This window comes from Osmerus mordax, chromosome 6 (genome assembly GCF_038355195.1).
Source record: "Osmerus mordax isolate fOsmMor3 chromosome 6, fOsmMor3.pri, whole genome shotgun sequence".
Lineage (NCBI taxonomy): Eukaryota > Metazoa > Chordata > Actinopteri > Osmeriformes > Osmeridae > Osmerus > Osmerus mordax.
The window spans coordinates 4,850,109-4,867,721 of NC_090055.1; the positions used below are offsets into that span (position 1 = coordinate 4,850,109).

Sequence of the window (17,613 nt, forward strand, 5' to 3'; positions counted from 1 at the left end):
AAGTCTAAAACAGTCTATATAGAATGCGAGCACGTGTGCTTGAAGGCCTCTGTTATTGGTGCGCACGTGCAGAGCGGGTATTTTGCCTTCTTTATTTCACTACACAATGTACATTTTTCAACTGTTGCAGTCTACTTACGTTATTACGTGTGCGTTTAAATCATATCTCATGTGGATCTTGGCTATGTAGAATAGGCCCTACGTGGATACTTTTGGCCTCAATTGTGCTTCAGTAGCATAATAGGCCATGTATCTGAAATACAGGGAAACTGGCTCTTACTTAGGTTACTGTAAACATATTCTACTAGTTTGTAATTCATTTAAAGATGAATATTCGTATGACCCTATGTTTGTCAGGTACAGACTACAACTGTGGGTCTCTGTGAGTGACGCATAAGTGCAACATTCCCAGTTGACGGACCTGGTACTAATCTTAGTCCACTTCACGATGCACCATGGAGGTTAAACAACCATAATTCAGATTAAATTACATCTCAATCTCAGTTTCTGTTTACACAACATCAAATTTAAATCGATGATGCCTTAAGAGCACAATGTTGTGAAAGAAAGCAAGATGGAATATGATCCTTGATTTAATGTCTGACCTTCCAGTAATGTTATTGCCATTATAGTCTGTGAAATGTATAAAAATAGTTCATTGACATATACGCTACTCCAGAATGGTAGGCTAATGATTTGACAGTGAGTCGATAACCCTTGGTTCTACTTTGGACAGCACGAATACTCAGTTAACCAGCATGCCTGTTAGTTATCGTGCCTGGCTTTACATGAGGCATACTCATTGCCGAACCCAGTATGATAACATTCGCAAGCGTATTCTATTTTGTAAGAAATGTCCTCGGCATCCATCGCAAATACGGTTAAAGATCAGATCATTACGCAACAAGCCAATACATTTTCATATGTTTGCATACTCACCCCGTTGTCTGCAAGCCACGGTGGTGTACGCTCTCCACAAGAATCAACCGAACGAATCAAGAGACATAGAACAACTGAGCGCTTGTAGCTTGGCTCGCGCTTAGTCTTGAGCTTCATGGCTGCGGCTCATCGTGACGTCGGGCTGGCCACATCCATTCAGCTTTTCGCGGCCGGGTTCCCCTGTTGTTTGTCATTGCGATTATTTCCCATAGAGTTGGCGTTCGCTTCCCCCCGCGGAGAGCAAAGTGAGCTGCTCGCCGCCCCCCGCACTTGCTGCTCCCTGTAGCTACAAGATGCGTATGGATTTAAACGTGCCTGCCAAAAACATATAGGCTCCCATCACTAAGACCCTCCCCTTATGACATAATGCAGTTTTACTTTGTCCCCACCCTCTGAAATTAGGAAAACGGACATCGATAAATTATCCAAAACCTTTACCATGTTCTGTTTGTTCAAGCATGACATCCGTGTTCATTTACTTTCTTATGTTGGTCATCAAAAAGACTTGAAAAAATCAGACTAGGCATAGCCTACATTTATTTGCGTTCATTTGATATAATACATCAAAAAATATAATATTCCACATAACACAGGAAGCTGTTGTCTACAAATGTAACTGTCTGTTCCAAACTGGAACTCGTACCTGTGGTATTACACGAATTTTGTGTAATCTCGTCAAATTACCAGTATTTGTTTGACATGAAGGCCTCAGCATATGTGGGCTAACTGTACGACTGAATCAAGTGCTTGCATTCACTTTTTCTTTTGTCTGGCCCTTTTATACACAGGAGCCGTGGAATGTGACCACTAGATCGCAGGGTGAGACCGTGCAAATCAGCTTTTACTGTCACCACCGAGTCCAGACCCCAAGACAAGAGCTAAGAAAGGGGTCTAGGTCGCTTGATTATCATAATAATCAGATCGTGGGGATAAAATTCTCCTTTGAATAAATTACCCGTTCAATAGGAGGCACGACAGCCAAAGAGACAACTTTGTCAGCCCTAGAAGTTGTTGGTTTCCCTCTGGCAATGTTCAGGGGTCCCCCTTTCTTTCTCTCCAAATTATGTATGCTTTCCAAGAGATCAAACTAAAGTATAAATACAGCGACTGTTTCTTTCCCGGGCTTAACTTGGTATGCTCTATCTCTCTCTCCAGAGCACAACTATGCCTGGTTACCAAGGGCAGGCCTCAAACCGTTCTTTGGAAGCAGACGTGGTCGCGCCTAATGGGCTAAGGGCTGGACACAATGAGTTCGCCCCCCTTCCCATATCGACCGCATGGGAATCCGGACACCGAGGTGGACATGGGACTGTTTAGTATTGTGATGGTATGTCTAAGTTCACTACCACGGATCAGGCGACTATAGCATGTCTCCCAGCCTCCTGTGGCAGGAATCTTAAACCACCACGTCACCATTAAACCATTTATAATCAGAGTTGTGTAGTTGCAGAATCTTGTCCTAATCGTTGACCCCCCCCCCCCTCCCCGCTTACAACCGTATTTTAAAACGAATCATATCATTTTATACACATATTACAAACCAACGCTAAATCCCAAACCAATGACATTTTACACTTCTTACAAGTCTGGCTATATGTGACCGTGTTGGTACGTTTTGCTCTTTTGATTATGTCCTTCGAAATAGGGTGCGTGTGTGTGTGTGTGTGTGTGTGCGTGTGTGTGTGTGTGTGTGTGTGTGTGTGTGTGTGAGAGAGAGAGAGAGAGAGAGTGCGTGCGTGCGTGCGTGCGCGCCACGTCTCTTGTCGGACAACAGGTTGGTCTACCTTGTAAAGTGCGCTTTACAGGTAACATTTCTGGATTTGACATTTACATATTAGTATTGGATTATTAGACATACTATTTTATGTATACAGGGAAACGTTCCACGTACAATGTTAAATATTAAATAAATAGTGTAATTGTAAGTTATTGTCTAAATGTGCATCAGGTCAAACATGTTTTATGTTCCCTGACAGCCTTTTAAGCCATTACAGAAATGTCGAAATATATATGAGCCTTTTTTTTTTTTTACATTTATGTAAGCAGGTATGTCGGCAGGAGATGACACCTCTGCACCATCTGCAGTATTGCCAAAATCTTAGTGAAAACGTGTTGAACAAGTTGGTTAAAATAATTAGCCTTGAGATTAGATAGTGTGTGTGTGATATATATATATATATATATATATATATATATATATATATATATATATATATATATATAGATAGATAGATAGATATTGTGTGTGTGTGTGTATGTGCGTCCGTGATGATCTTGAGCTTGATTTTCTGACTAGCTGCCTTGAAATGAAAATCCCATCTATGATGTATTTTTGAACATTACTCTATGCTGTATAATCGTAATTTGTCTGTACCGTAAGCTCTTCCCAAAACATTAACGTTGTTTTAACCGTTTACAGCTCTCTCTTTAAACAGCCTTCAATAAATTGCCACCCTTGCCTTGGCAGCATAGTGTGAGACGTGCTCTGCAACTCAAAGCTCACGATCTTTTGTCTCTCTAAATCTACCCATATTTTCAGGACTATGGGAGCTCGTTGCTGGCACACACCCTTCTCGAGCAACACAAGACAATCCCTTCCCCCTATCCTTCATCAACCAAAAGACGTTTAAGGACCAGGGTAGAGTAAGAATAAGTATAGTAAGAATCCCTTTTCGACAAAACAGAATAAAAAATGTGGAAAACACATTTTTCATCCTCAATAAAAAATATCTCAGTTGGAGAATAACTGTCGAGATAGACATGCAGTCAAAGGACAGCTTGATTAATTTAATATTTTACCTACCTTAGCACCTCAACGCATCCTCAACCTTACAAAGATTAAAAATTTGAAAAAGTGGGCAACGTCGTACAAGTAAAATTGTGTGACTATAATATTTTGGTCAAATAAGTTTTACACTATCTGTTGTAACAGAAACTTGCGTTGGCCTATTAGTTCACTTAATGTTCCTTTAGCTAACAATATTTTTGATGTAAGGTGTCGGAATATCTTACTGATTAATATGATCCAAGGTTGTTTATTCAGAATGTATCCTATACACCAGAAAAAAATGGCGCGTGGAGAAATATCCTTTGCATGGAGTCATTACGCTTGCAATTAAAAGTTCATTTGCATATATGCTAATTAGATAACATTGTCATGTTGGAGAGATGCAGACGTTGTGGACTAAAAGCAAAACAGCAGTCTGTCGAGATGAGCTTTAAAAAATCATCAAGTACATGCAGTGATATTTAAGTCAAGATTTTACAGTTAACCATAGTGTTGTTCATAAAGTTGTGTTCCTGCGAGGAGCAAATACATTTGAGAATTTTCAGAGTACTGCGGGGTTTGGAAAGGGTACGATAATTAATGTCAGTCCCAACACGCAGGCACACACACCTCTCATGTACTCAATCTGAAACCAAAAACCGGCACATCAGTTTATCAATCTGGGGGAAAACATTCTTTGTTATTTTAATCCATACTAAAAGTGACAATGAACACTTCATGAGTAGAAGACGTGTCGGCCTATACCAGTGCGTCAGGTATATATACCGACACTAACTTTTGTATTACACAGTACTTCACTATAAGACTCGGTGTAAAGTTAGTAGGTCAACTGATGATGACATGCAGCGTTTGTTGCCACCGGTGGTGGAAGCTACAGTAGCCTGTAGATCAGGGAATGTGGGACTTGGGTTGGGTTTTCTCTCATCAAAGTAGAAGTGGAAATGATGAAGTGATGCGTAATGCAAAATTAATTGCGTAATTAATGCATTCTTAAATGTGAAAGCAAAGAGGCCTAATTGGCGACATGTGTGTACTGGCTTATATGTAAGCGCCTGCCATGGTACCATAATGGTAACATTCAATCAATACAGTAAAGAAAGTTTCGTTATGAATTGGAAACGTCTGCATGAAAGGCTGATGACATTGAGGATGAGGAAGGAAGTGTGAGTGTTTGTGTGTGTGTGTGTGTGTGTGCGTGTGTGCATGAGAGAGAGAAAGAGAGAGAGAGAGAGAGAGAGAGAGAGAGAGAGAGAGAGAGAGAGAGAGAGAGAGAGAGAGAGAGAGAGAGAGAGAGAGAGAGAGAGAGAGAGAGAGAGAGAGAGAGCGAGTCTGTGTGTGAGTCTGTGTGTGAGTATGAGTGAGAGTGGCCTGGCGTTCTATATTGTCATAATGAAATTGTAATTCGTTTTAGAACAGTTCCTCACCCTGCATGTCCTAGTGTTTCATCAAGCCTTCAACATACTGTATGGAATTTGTTGAAAACACGGACCTTTTCAAATAAAAATATTCGATAACTTATTTCTCTTCTAGTTATAGGTCAATTATAAAGAATTGCATTACATCGAAACGAATAATCAACAAATTCGTAGCTTCAGGAACAAGGTTCAAAAGGTTTCAGAATTGTCCCCCCTTGTCATTGGTCATACTTTAGGAATGGATTCCTAATGTTTATGTTCAAGCTACAATTAAAGCTTTATCTTTTTTATATTACTTAATCATTTTCTATATACGGTCTAAGAAAAGTATTTCAAGTAACCAAATCGTGTAACTTGACTGTCTGTCCAATAAGGTAAGCTAAATGTCATGTAGAAAATTATGTTCGAATTGTTTGTGAATGAATTTTTCATTTAAAAATTATTTTCTGGTTCTGGATCGATTGAATATAGGCATATTATGTAAATATTTGTGGAGAAACAGCTTTAGCATGCATTGTGCCATAGGTTAATGCATGTATTTTATTCAACTCAGCATGCAGAAAGACTAGTGATGATTTCACATATTTCAAATCTTTTGATCTTTGAATCATGGACCTATACTCGACAAACACATTATTTTCCTTCCTTGGTCAAATAATTTATAGTATACAAATACAAGGACTATACATGCTATTTTTGATTGTTCTGTGGTTAATTGCTAAGATCACGTTCTTGAGATGTTTCAAGTACAGAATTAAGCCTGTCTCCATGCACCATAGGTGAAAGGATAAGTGACTTACTGTAGGCTAAGCAAACTATTGTTCATTTAGAGTAACATGTTAATGTCCAACGTAGACTCAATTCATGGTTAAATCAAAGAGACTGAAGATGAGTGGGCCTGTGAAATGAAAGTATTTGATTAATTTATGAACAATTGTTTTTGTATTGATATGTATGGCCTGTGTATCGTCTTTCACATTAAATGGCTTCACCATTTTTTGGGTTGTAACTTGAGTGGCATACTTTTATTTACCAATGATGCTAAGGTTGAATCACTCATACATGGTTTTAGCTCAAATCCTTATTGTTCACCTGCCCCAAATTCTCCAGGTGTATGTGCAGTAATATGAACACATTCTTGGTGATATTCAAATAATATGACTCAATAAAATGAATTTAGGCTGCGAAATATGGGCGGAGAGGTAAGAAGTGTCACAATGGTCAGCCGGTCTACTAAACACATTGATTAGGTACCAAAAGCAGGAGGCCAATGTGATTAATAAAAAATAAAAAAACTGGGTCAAGAAAGTGAGCTCCTTCAGGTGGATGTGATTTACGTTATTTAATGAAAATCGGAGTTCTTGGGAGCCTCTGTTGAATAAATAACGTCCAACTCAGGCTATGCATCCCCTATATCTAGGATTTCGGGTAGAGTTTCTGCCAACCTTTCACAAATTATTTATTTAATTCCTAAAATAATGTGATGAATGGTATATCTGGCATCACATTTAGAATGTAACCGTTTCTATTGGTTGCTTGTTGATTAGGCTAGTGTCATTTTCATTTAATGTGAGTACTTTACGAAAGCCGTTGTCGACATTCTTAATAACCACAATTAGCCTATATATAGGCCTAAATGAATTCTCTAACTCATGAGAACTTCCGGCTATAATGTTGCAAACACAGTAACCAGAAATAAATTACATTTTGAGTAGGCATATACATTGTTCCTTGAAGGGTTGCAACTCGTGTCATTTTTACTAAATGTTTACTAAACCTAAGTAAAGGCCATATACTTACAATAAGCCCATACAGTTTTTATATTCGTCATGCCTAGATATCTTGCTTTGTGTCATGTATACATCTGCAGCCTATCCCAGCAGGCGCTGTCCACTCTTACAGGTGCTGAAGTGGATCTCGATCTTCAGCTCTACATTTTGGGTTGGCCGATAGTTCTCCAAAACAGACTATTTTCATATCTGAGGGTATGCTATGACCATGTAGATAAATAGTTGGATGATCAACATATTCGTTTTGAACTACAAACAGTTCAAATGATAGGCCTATTATAATGTGTTGGGATTTGGCAAACTGGCCTTGGCAATTTTCAGTGAAAAACACGTAAAAGAGCAAAGTTACATTGAGTTTCCTACAACTACAAAACGGCTTGCGGGAACCTGTTTTTGCTATACATTGTTACGATAAGTTATTATACATTGTAAAAAAATACGAAAAAACAAACAAAACACAAATACGATTAAAAACACTATTTTCCCACACTCTACCCCAGACAGATGCAAATTAGGGGTCAGTTGATAAAATTGTTCTGCCCGTATTGTTTTAGAAAAAACATCAATCAGACACGCAAACATTGGCTATTGTATCCTCATGTGAAAGACGTTCCACATAAGGTTCTCAAGTAGTTATACAAACAGTTTACACACATGAATCAGGCAAACACGAATGCTTGGATTTGGGCAGTTTAGTTTAGATCATCTGATTAATATGATGTGCATGTATCATCTGCCACCCCTTTAATCAAAGGTGAATTGATCAATTCGACCTGGTCCCTCCTATGGGAATTAAACTTCACATGTATCTTCGAAATATCACCAGCAGGTTTTAATAAAATCAGCTGGAAAGTGTATTATAGCCCGAGCGGTACAGGCCTAATTATATGAACTTTAGGGGTTATGCAGTTTTACAAATAATGTAATCCTTGATTTTCATTTAGGTGTAGCCCATGGGCATTTATGATAAAACATTAGAAATGTCAGAAATGTAAGCCACGTTAAGGATGATAAAAAGTTCAAATTTCAACAAGGCTTAAAGAATACATGGGTAGACTCATACACTTCTGGGTCCTGCCTTGTGTTTCATTCCAGGCATGTGTATAAGCTATTCATCTTTGTCTTTTCTAATTTTGAGTCTGAGAGTCAATATAGGCTTATCTAACCAACAAACTTAGAAAGAAATGACATTTCAATGACGAACATTCCAACATCACGTCTTCAAAGAAAGAACTATATACCTACATTTTTTACAGTGATGATCTGAAAATAATTTTGCATAGATATACTAATGCCATTGATGTTAATCGACAGCGAACGTGGGTTTGGTTATATGTTTCATCGTAATGAGCATGTGGGTTTTAATTTTCTATTTTTTTTGCGTCTGTGCTGGATTAGGCCTAAGAGGGGGAAAATCGTACATAAACACACTGTGTATTTGCATGTTGTATCCCACGGTGGAAATTACAATGGCGTGCAATTAATATGCACATAAATTAAAAGTGATGGTTTTAAATTCCAAGCACAAGCGGGCATCCATAGAGTAGGAGAAAGGCCTCCGTTGGCGGAGAAACACGCTGACTGTTCACACACTAAATGAGGGGGTTGCAGAGAGTTATCACTACCCCCACACCCCAATTTACCCTTTAGAATGAATTAATATGACCATACCTGTCACCCAAAATGATAAATATTTTACGACTAAAATGTTACCTAGATATCTAAGCATTGAATGTGAAGTCAAGCTTATTGAATGCCATAATTGTTTGGGTATGGGATGCAGAAATCGTTGGGCTTGAATCATTTTCTGTTTGCCATCTTTTGGTCAAGTCCCAGCCATTCATTTGTACATATCTGCATTTACAGGGTTTGTACACTATAGCCAAGCTTTTTAATCTTCTAAATTGTATAAATGACAAATATTGACCTATTGTTTGTACACTATAATTTGATAGAATTAGTTAATGCAGTAGCCTAGTGTAAATTTTGAGGCATAATTAAGTCTGAAGTAGGTCGTCAATAGGACCTTTGTAAACGCAGGCCACCAATAATGAACCTATAAGCATAGGCATACTGCTTGAAGGCCACGAACGATCAAAAAGTGTTTAACAGTGCCCCCAGTTGATGATATTCTAAAGACGCAGTCTTGTCCACTTCTTTGTTGATGTCGCCATCGTGTGTCAAAAATTCGAAATACACATAAGGTATTACCTCCACATCGTCCACATCGTCCTGTAGGCTAATCCGGATGGAATAGGGCCAATATATACTGTATTTATGCATGATATTTTCCCATAAAATACGAAAATAAAGCTATCATCCTGCATAATGATAGGAAAAACAATGCATAAATGCCTAATAAAACCTGCAAGACAAATGCTTTAAATAATTACATCACAAAAAAAGAGACTAGAAATAACATAGATTATAACATAATAACATAGAAGACACAACAGGCTACATAGGAATACATAAAAACAAACCCTGTGTACCCCTACATTTACATTTTACATTTTTTAGTAATTTAGCAGACGCTCTTATCCACAGTACAGGGACATTCCCCTGAGGCAAGTAGGGTGAAGTGCCTTGCCCAAGGACACAACGTCAGTTGGCATGACCGGGAATCGAACTGGCAACCTTCGGATTACAAGCCCGATTCCCCCACCGCTCAGCCACCTGACTCCCCCCTAAATCTCAGATGGGACATATTTTTTCACCACTCAACACTATCTCATAGTTTACATTCAAAACTAACTTCATGCTTACGACACGTTTACTCATATGTTGATAACACATATACTTTTCATACATTTTTGAGCTTGTTGTCGAAGTTTAAGCCCTTTTGAAGTCACCATGGCATGATTCCATTCAAACTTTAATGAATGGCAAGTCTTTATCTTGCTTCATTTTCATTCTGCAGATCGATGTCTGACTATCTGTCTTTTTTTTTCTTCAACAATGTACACCATGCAGACATGATAATGATTATGTATAGTATAATGGATTGGAAAATCATGTATTGTCATAAGCATTTTTCCGGTTTCAGGCTAGGCTAACCCTTCTTGCTGTAGGTATGCTGCATATCCACTAGAGGGCGCCCAAAACCATCTCTAATCTCAAGTGTTTAACTTCAGCATGAAAAAGCTTGATTAAAGACCATTTGCATACACCTGAATCCCATTACACTGTCAGTCAATTTACTTTCTAATAAGACATCTGACTATCACCATAATCATGAATTCACTGACCCAATGCTTTTCTCATGTCTCTAGACCAGCCATCCATAACTTATTTACTTTGTTACTCTGTAGGTTTAGAATTTACAGAGACTGCAATTTGATTTAATCCTGAGAAGTGTATAATCACCCTTATTCTCACCTATATATCTTCTATCATAAAGATGGAAAAAAATATTTAGAATCGTTTACTGTCAAGTGCTACTGTTTATACGAGCAAATATAGTCTAGTCATCATTTTTATGCACTATTTTGCTATGTGCCCTACATTTTATGCTTCTCGCTATAGAAAGAACCAGTATGAAACACTTTTTTAACCGTAAGCAATTAAATGGTCTTGGTTCCAAATGGGTGCGCGCTAATCTTGACCACCAGCATTGACTGATGCTGATTACTTTAATATTGGGCTCCACCTGCCGAGTACCCCAGTATACCCTGTGCTCCTGATTGCCACACACTTAAGCCCTGATTGTGGGGGTACGGACTGACAGAAGTGGAAGCATTTTGTTGGCACGGTTGCCATGGACACTGAGTGTTGCTAAGCAGCAGACAGGATGCTTTGGAAGCTGAGTGCGACGGAACAGCGGGTCATTGCAGAGAGAGTAGCTGCACCCACACACCTTTCACGTGGACTAACACGCTCTCAAGCTGAAAGAGAGATGAAGAGTGAGGGAGAGAAGAACAGAAAAAATGAATAAACTGATAGAAGAGGGTGAAGATATTCACAGACTGAGAGAGTAGGAGAAAGTGATAAATGGAAAGGAACAAAGATGGAGACATTCAGAGTTCCAGAAATTCTACAGGGAAGAACAAACAAAAGCAAAAGGCCGATAATGAGTATTAATCAGTTCTCTAAAACTGTATGACATGGAGATAAATAGATGCAAAAAACAATCTCATTGTTTGTTTAGATGGCATGAAAGGAAGGTAAAGGGTGGCAGAAAAAAGGGTCAGTTAAAAGAGCCCTGGGACACATTTCAAACCACTGTGCACTAAAAACACAACACTACTAGACGACAAGCATATGTACACACAAGCTTTATCAACCAAATGACAACAGAACAGAAAAGTCATGAAACAGTGTGTGCTCATCAGAGGCAGACATGTTCGCGGAAGCCTGGTGACAAGTGCGTTTTGAAGTCCACAAACACACAAACATTTACACATGTGCATGAACATACAGACATGAGTGGATACACACAAAGCTTTACAATGGTCTTCTTCACACAATGGCCCTGACAAAGAGCAATGTGGTTACATCACTAAGAGCCAGCATCATTCTCTTCAGAGACCACTTGTTAGTGTGAGGGTCCGATGCCTGTGGGCTGCCGAGACAAGAGAGACAGGTCAATAGGGTTACCGGATTTACGGCAGCTTGAATGCCAAACCTGCTGAGACGACAAATTGCTAGATCTGTAGACAACATCCATGTGTTTATATATGAAGGATGATCTCATTCAGATATTTATGGTGAAAACATACTATACAGTGTAGACACCAACAGCTATAGCTAAAAGACGTACAAAACATCAGACGCACAATTTACTGAATTATTCAGTTCTAGTTAAGTTCTGATTCTGAAGTCATACCAGTCTTTGAAACAGAATCTGCAATTATGCAAAGTTAATATGACCTACCAGACTGCTGATCAAAAAAACATCTGAAACGGAACACTTGGCCAATAATTTAGAAAACTGAGTTCGATTGCACAATGCTCCCTCAATGGTACTGAATTCCATACCCCTATCAGTCAAGTACAATGAAAGGGACACTTTATCAGTCAAATTGATGAATATGTGTCTTAGGGGACATATTTGAAATCAGACATAATTTTTTTGTTTGTTTTCCATCATTTCCCATGGCGTTTCCCTGGCTCTGGGGCAGCAGGTTGACCGCTGTGCTGTCCAACTCTAGAAGAAAGAATATGTGAGGGAGGGCAACAGGGTGCCCATCTGTTTGCATTAACTCTCCTCCACAAAACCCCACAACATAAGCTCCTTACATAAAGCATAAAACACTGTGCAATCTCTCTCTTGCTATCCCTCTCTCCTCTCTCTTCAGCTCTCCTCCAATACAACTGTGGTTAGGCTACTTAATTGCCCCCAATTCCCTCACTCGTTATCAGTCCTTTTAATTGAAGGATCATAATTACTCCAGTGTATAATTATTTAGGGGGACAAAGATTGTTAAGACAAGTTCCCTTCACTGTACCTTGGTTTTCATATGCTGTGCTGCATCAAACGTGACACAGTAGGATGAATGTTCATCTGTGTGTGCATGTTTGAAAGAATAAGACAAAGAGGGATATGAAGAGAAAGTTCAAGAGAATATCAAGTAGACTTTAGGGTTGAAGTACTAACAGCTATCACCTAGTTTCATGAGTTTACAGCAGTTGAAAAAGATAAGTAAATACTGTAAAACTAAGATTTATAGACGTTTTTAGATGGTAATGTCTATAATACCCAATCGTTAATTCCTCTATAAATGATATGAATTCAGTAGATTAAAGCCCTAGATAGAATCCACCTACCAGCCTACCAGACAACGTCGTTTACTCCTGTTACTTTAAATTTCCCAGGGCTTATTCTGCAATGACAACATGTGACGTATGTGCTACTGCCACATTTGTAATATAGTTTTAAAACACAGGAATAATTTGTAGCTGGTTATGTAGTGTATTTTGCCGTATAAAGGGTAAACTCTCGATTAGATAAAAACGAAAATAGAAAGACCTTGCGTTGTCATACGCTGAACAATATTTTTCTTGTAATCACCTCTTTCCTTGCTGTAAACATCATATTCTTCCGCAGGGACAAGACAAAGTAGATCGCAAGAATGCTCTCTCAGCATTAGCGCCCTACTATTGTGCCATCTTTCTATAGATGGATTCCCAAGTAATAATTATCACAAGTAATAATTATTAGTCTTCCATTTGCTAATGGAGATGTCCCGTAAATAAAGAAATCAACGTCTAGTGTATTGTATCAAATCAGAATAACCTATAATTATCTCTAATATCTAGGCTATACGCCGTATGCATAGAATGGATTTCACAAACGGTATTATTTATCCGAATAAAATGCGTATTTGTTGGGCCAAAATAGCCTACTAAAGAAGAACGCTAAAACAATCCAATGACATACAGCAGTATACCCTGCTTTTGAGACTAATACATGACAACAGATGAATGAGGAGGCTACAATTGCATTATGTCTGAGAAATGTCCAGGGGTCAGGCCTACATCACAAATAAGTAAGCCCATACAGCAAACACAACATAGCCTACAGCCTGTATCCTTGCTTTAATAGCCTAAGCAAATTCATCAACATTGGGAAAATATGTTGCCACTCAAGTGTTTGACACTATGGGTTTACGTAATTTACATAGTTCATGGTCGAGGAAGTGAAAAGGCTACATTTTGTTGTCAGTAAGTACTATTACTTTCGAAACATTCGAGGCGGATGGATACAACCACACATGATCTCGCGATTAGTCCTTCCTATTTCTCCGTTCACGTTCTACCAACTCCGCTTTGACGAGACGAAATCCTCTGATATATCCAATGATTGGTTGACGGAAAGTAATACCTCTTATCTATTGGTCTGATTTCTGTCAATCATAACCCAGTTCCAATCAAGATAGATTGGGCACCATTTACATTTTATCATTAGACATAACTAAATAGTTACCTTGTACATCTAGAGGAAAGATTTGTCAATTGATACCAACGTTGGTAGACAGCAAGTCTAAACCATTTTTCAACATCTTTATTTTATATACAGAGACGAATCTTTTTCTAACCTCCAGTTCAACCAAACAGATGTGGATACTATACTACAAGGTAAGACTCTTCACTCGCTTGCGATGTTCACAGTAGTGAGCTACCTAATAGGTTATGAACATGTTTTATCAATTAGGCAACGTTCGGCAGTTCAGTCTAACATAATACCCTAAAAACGTTTGCTGTTAAATGCCATCTAATTGCTTTAAATAGTTGACATAATGTCGTGGTAGACTACAGTAAGTGCAGCTCGAAGCTCTTTGGTTGTTGTAGTCTGTATTGTGTACAAAATGTAATGAGTGTCAGATTCTTTTTGACATTTAACAACAAACGGAAGGATAATATTTTGTGCCAATTGTAAGTTTTCTTAACTACAGTTACCAGATGCAGGAATTGCGCGCTGCCGCGTCCTTTCATGTGCGCAACAGTCGTGACAGTTCATTAGGAGCTGTCACAACGATTTATGTTGTCTTACTGAGGTGTTCGTGCGATTTCTCTCTATTTAGCTAAATGGTTTTCAAATTCATTAATTGAATGACCGGGTTGTTGCAAACTTGACGCGAGCAACTAGCTAGAGTAGACTTAAAATGTGACATCTCTCCAACCGGTAAAGAAGCAGCATGCAGGGTAATCAAGTTAGCATTTCAGAGAGAGCATCTTGTACTGATATTTAGTCCTTTTTTAAATTACCCATGCATATTACTTCAGATTGCCTGACTTGGTGTGAAAATCTAGCGTGCATCTACTTTTCCGACCTACATGTTATGTTGGCAATTTCAAGATCATGTATTCTATTCTCCATGTCAACACGGGACATGAACTGATGTCTCACTCAACCATGCACGCAGGTAGTGCAAGTCTTTATTCCCAGCAGGGTGTCGTGTCACATGGCAGAGACAGGGTCTTCGGGGATGCATTCCAGATAACAGCGCTTACCAGCCCTGGGAAGCCTCAGTAGAGGAGGTTACAGGACATAAGGACAATACATTGATGTTTATGAGAGTGATGACAGGAGTGCATAGTCAAACTGAAACTATCCTATTACAAAATACAATGTTGCATCTTAGAGCAAAGATGATAAATTAGATATTTTAGAAACAGGTTTGTCACAGTAAGAGATGGTCGAGACCTGTTTTCCGAAAGAATGAACAGGCAGGACCAATCAGTGAGAAGGAATTCTCTGCTGTCTGTCTGTCTCTGACATTGTCAAGATGTCAAAGCTAATGGGAGCTTTACACCCCTCCCCCTCAGAACTCCTTCCACCTTATCTAATCTCGTCTCTCTGAGACACTGGCCCTCCTGAGTCTCTGATTCTGGCCTCGATTTTGACATCATTAGAGCCCACATCATCATCGTCACCATCAGCTTCACTGGTGTGAGAACACAGGAGGCTCCTGGGTTTAAAGTGCAATTTCAAGAATTGCTGTGGAGAATTGGACGACAATGTTTCTCACATCTCTGTCCCTGTATCTCTCTCCCTCTTTCTCACATACAAACATGCACTATAAATTAACTTATTGAATATAACTTGTGTACAGTAAAAAGGTTTTAGTTCCAGATAAGTCAAAAGGCGCTTCAAGTATAGCTTTTGTTAGCCCGATGTGACTACAAGCAAAGACAATTCCTTCATAGAGAAGCTTGCTTCTAGTTAGTAACCGAAAACATTTTTCAGTTGTAAGTGTAGTTTTTGTGTGTAGTTATTGTTATTTTACATTATGTTACATTTACGAGAATTTCATTTATGCTCAGGGTGCAGAGCACAGTTATATCGGCCGTCTGAAGACAAGGTCTGGATTTGGAATGCACCACCTTTGCTACAGTCAAAACAAGACATAGATTCCTCTTGTTAACATTAGTCAGAGGAAGAACAATCATCCTGTCTTGCTGCAGTTTCCTTTGTAATTGCAAACACATATCCTTGACTATTGTGTGTCCCAGACAACCTATTGTGTGTGAGTTTGTATGGAATGTATTTTCTTTTAAAATGGCCCAAAAATGTGATCACCATCTTATGGGTGTTGGGTATAGTACATTGTAGGCTTGTGTGGGTAGGGAAAGGTGAAAAGAAATATAGAAGACCTAGCGAGCTATGGGTTTGTTAGACAAACGAGCCAGAGGAAGCAGCACAAGTTCTGAGATGTATCAGCAGCAGGCTACTGATCAAGGCCTTGCCTCCTCTCAACTGGAAAATCTAGGCCTTTAGTTTCCTCTCGAGTTTTTTTAAAATCTTATTTTCATCAGCCTTTAATCTACAACAGTGAATTGCAAACTGAAACCTTGTTGGCCTGGACAAGACTGGCCAACATGTAATCACTCCCTAACCTTAAAGTTGTGTGATGTTAGATGCCTAAGTTGCTTATTCACTTGCTCACTGCCCCCACGGTATTATCTTGAACTCCATCCAAATGAAAAAACAGGGTTTTACAAACTCGCTCGCATTAAACCGCAGACGAGTTGAAATCGATCGTACCAAAACACTGGGGTCAGTCAACATGGATAACATCAGTGTAGCTTCGTACTGCTTCCAAGTAAACCAAAGATGCGTCTAAGTGGTGTAGGGTCTAGCCCATGCACTGGTCGTGGTTTGGTTCGTGGCTTCTTTTGTGTGCTTATTCCAGGGCAGATTTTACCTACTGCTTTTCCCATGCTGAGAGGGGAGAACAGGAAGAACTCAGCCGCACAGCAGGGTCCTGCCTTCTGCTATTATGGCCATGATTCAATCATCACAGTGCCTCACTTTTGCCCAAGCGCATTGTATGGGAAAGAAATGTCACCCTCTCTGCTCGTCTAATGGAGCCTCTAGCTAAAGGTGCTTTTACTCAGGGGCAAAGACCAACACACGCTTAATGTGGGAAGTACCATTGGCAAGCTTTGCCTCTTGATCCCCTCTCCTTCGTCCATATGCTTCAACGTGATGCTGGAGCGAGTGATTCTCTGCCCTGGGAACACTAAGGAGTTATCCTGCGGGGTAGAAAGTAGATCCGGCAAGCCATTTTGCTCAGTGTCTTTACCTTCGTTGCCGTCCTCCAATATGGTGTCCCAAGGCTTTCTCAGCCTCAGTGGAGGATTAGGGTCCAAGTGAAGCTCGTGGCCACAGAGCAGCAAACCCTCCTCACTCACTCAGGACTAATCTCTTCCCCCAGCAAGATTTTAATTGAGCCATCATCAGCAGCTGATCCAGGGGTTAAACATCAATTAAGGTAATGAGCAGAGTCACTAGAAAGGCTTTGGTTCAGAAGGCATAGGAGCTTCAAGAGGTAAGCTACGTTACCGGAGGGAGGGGCCAGTTGTAGAGCATCAATAATGGGGTTAGTGTAGTTTTTGTCGAGGTTGGTTGTTATGAAGGACTAGCTTAGGTTTAAATCTACAACTATCAATTGTGAACCAAAAAACAAAAGAGAATGGTATTGTATGGTTTTAAGTGACTTGTACTACTTTAGGTTGTGACCCCTGGTATCATCTTAGCAGAATTTGCAGATGCTTGTCTCTTAAAATAAATGTTTTACTTATTTTCCCTACAAATAATGTAATAATCTAAAAGAATGAATAAACAGTCCTACTCAAACCTTAAATAGGCATCTTAGTTAGGCAGTGACCTTGCATGTCACAACAGAGATATGTGTGGACTGGACTGTCTGTCAGGTCTATTAAGAGTGGTTAATTC

At 39.3% G+C, this 17,613-nt stretch overlaps 1 protein-coding gene and 1 long non-coding RNA gene across 6 annotated transcripts in view; one reads left to right on the plus strand and one right to left on the minus strand.

Annotated features, from left to right (window-relative positions):
- Positions 1-11,190: 11,190 nt before the first annotated feature.
- LOC136943746 (uncharacterized) lies at positions 11,191-12,808 on the minus strand. The gene is made up of 5 exons (XR_010876722.1): positions 12,699-12,808; positions 12,380-12,435; positions 11,941-12,078; positions 11,806-11,828; positions 11,191-11,493 (listed from the first exon to the last, which is right to left on the minus strand). It is a non-coding gene; the product is annotated as an uncharacterized lncRNA (long non-coding RNA).
- A 1,045-nt stretch (positions 12,809-13,853) lies between these two features.
- The window catches only part of mef2d (myocyte enhancer factor 2d), a 42,016-nt gene continuing 38,256 nt past the window's right edge, over positions 13,854-17,613 (plus strand). For 3 of the 5 annotated variants that reach the window (XM_067237181.1, XM_067237185.1, XM_067237184.1), the window contains exon 1: positions 13,878-14,009. The gene's annotated coding sequence lies outside the window, so the exon portion shown is untranslated. Of the gene's footprint in view, positions 14,010-17,613 lie in introns of all 5 variants that reach the window. The other 2 variants (XM_067237183.1, XM_067237186.1) reach the window with 1 other exon arrangement.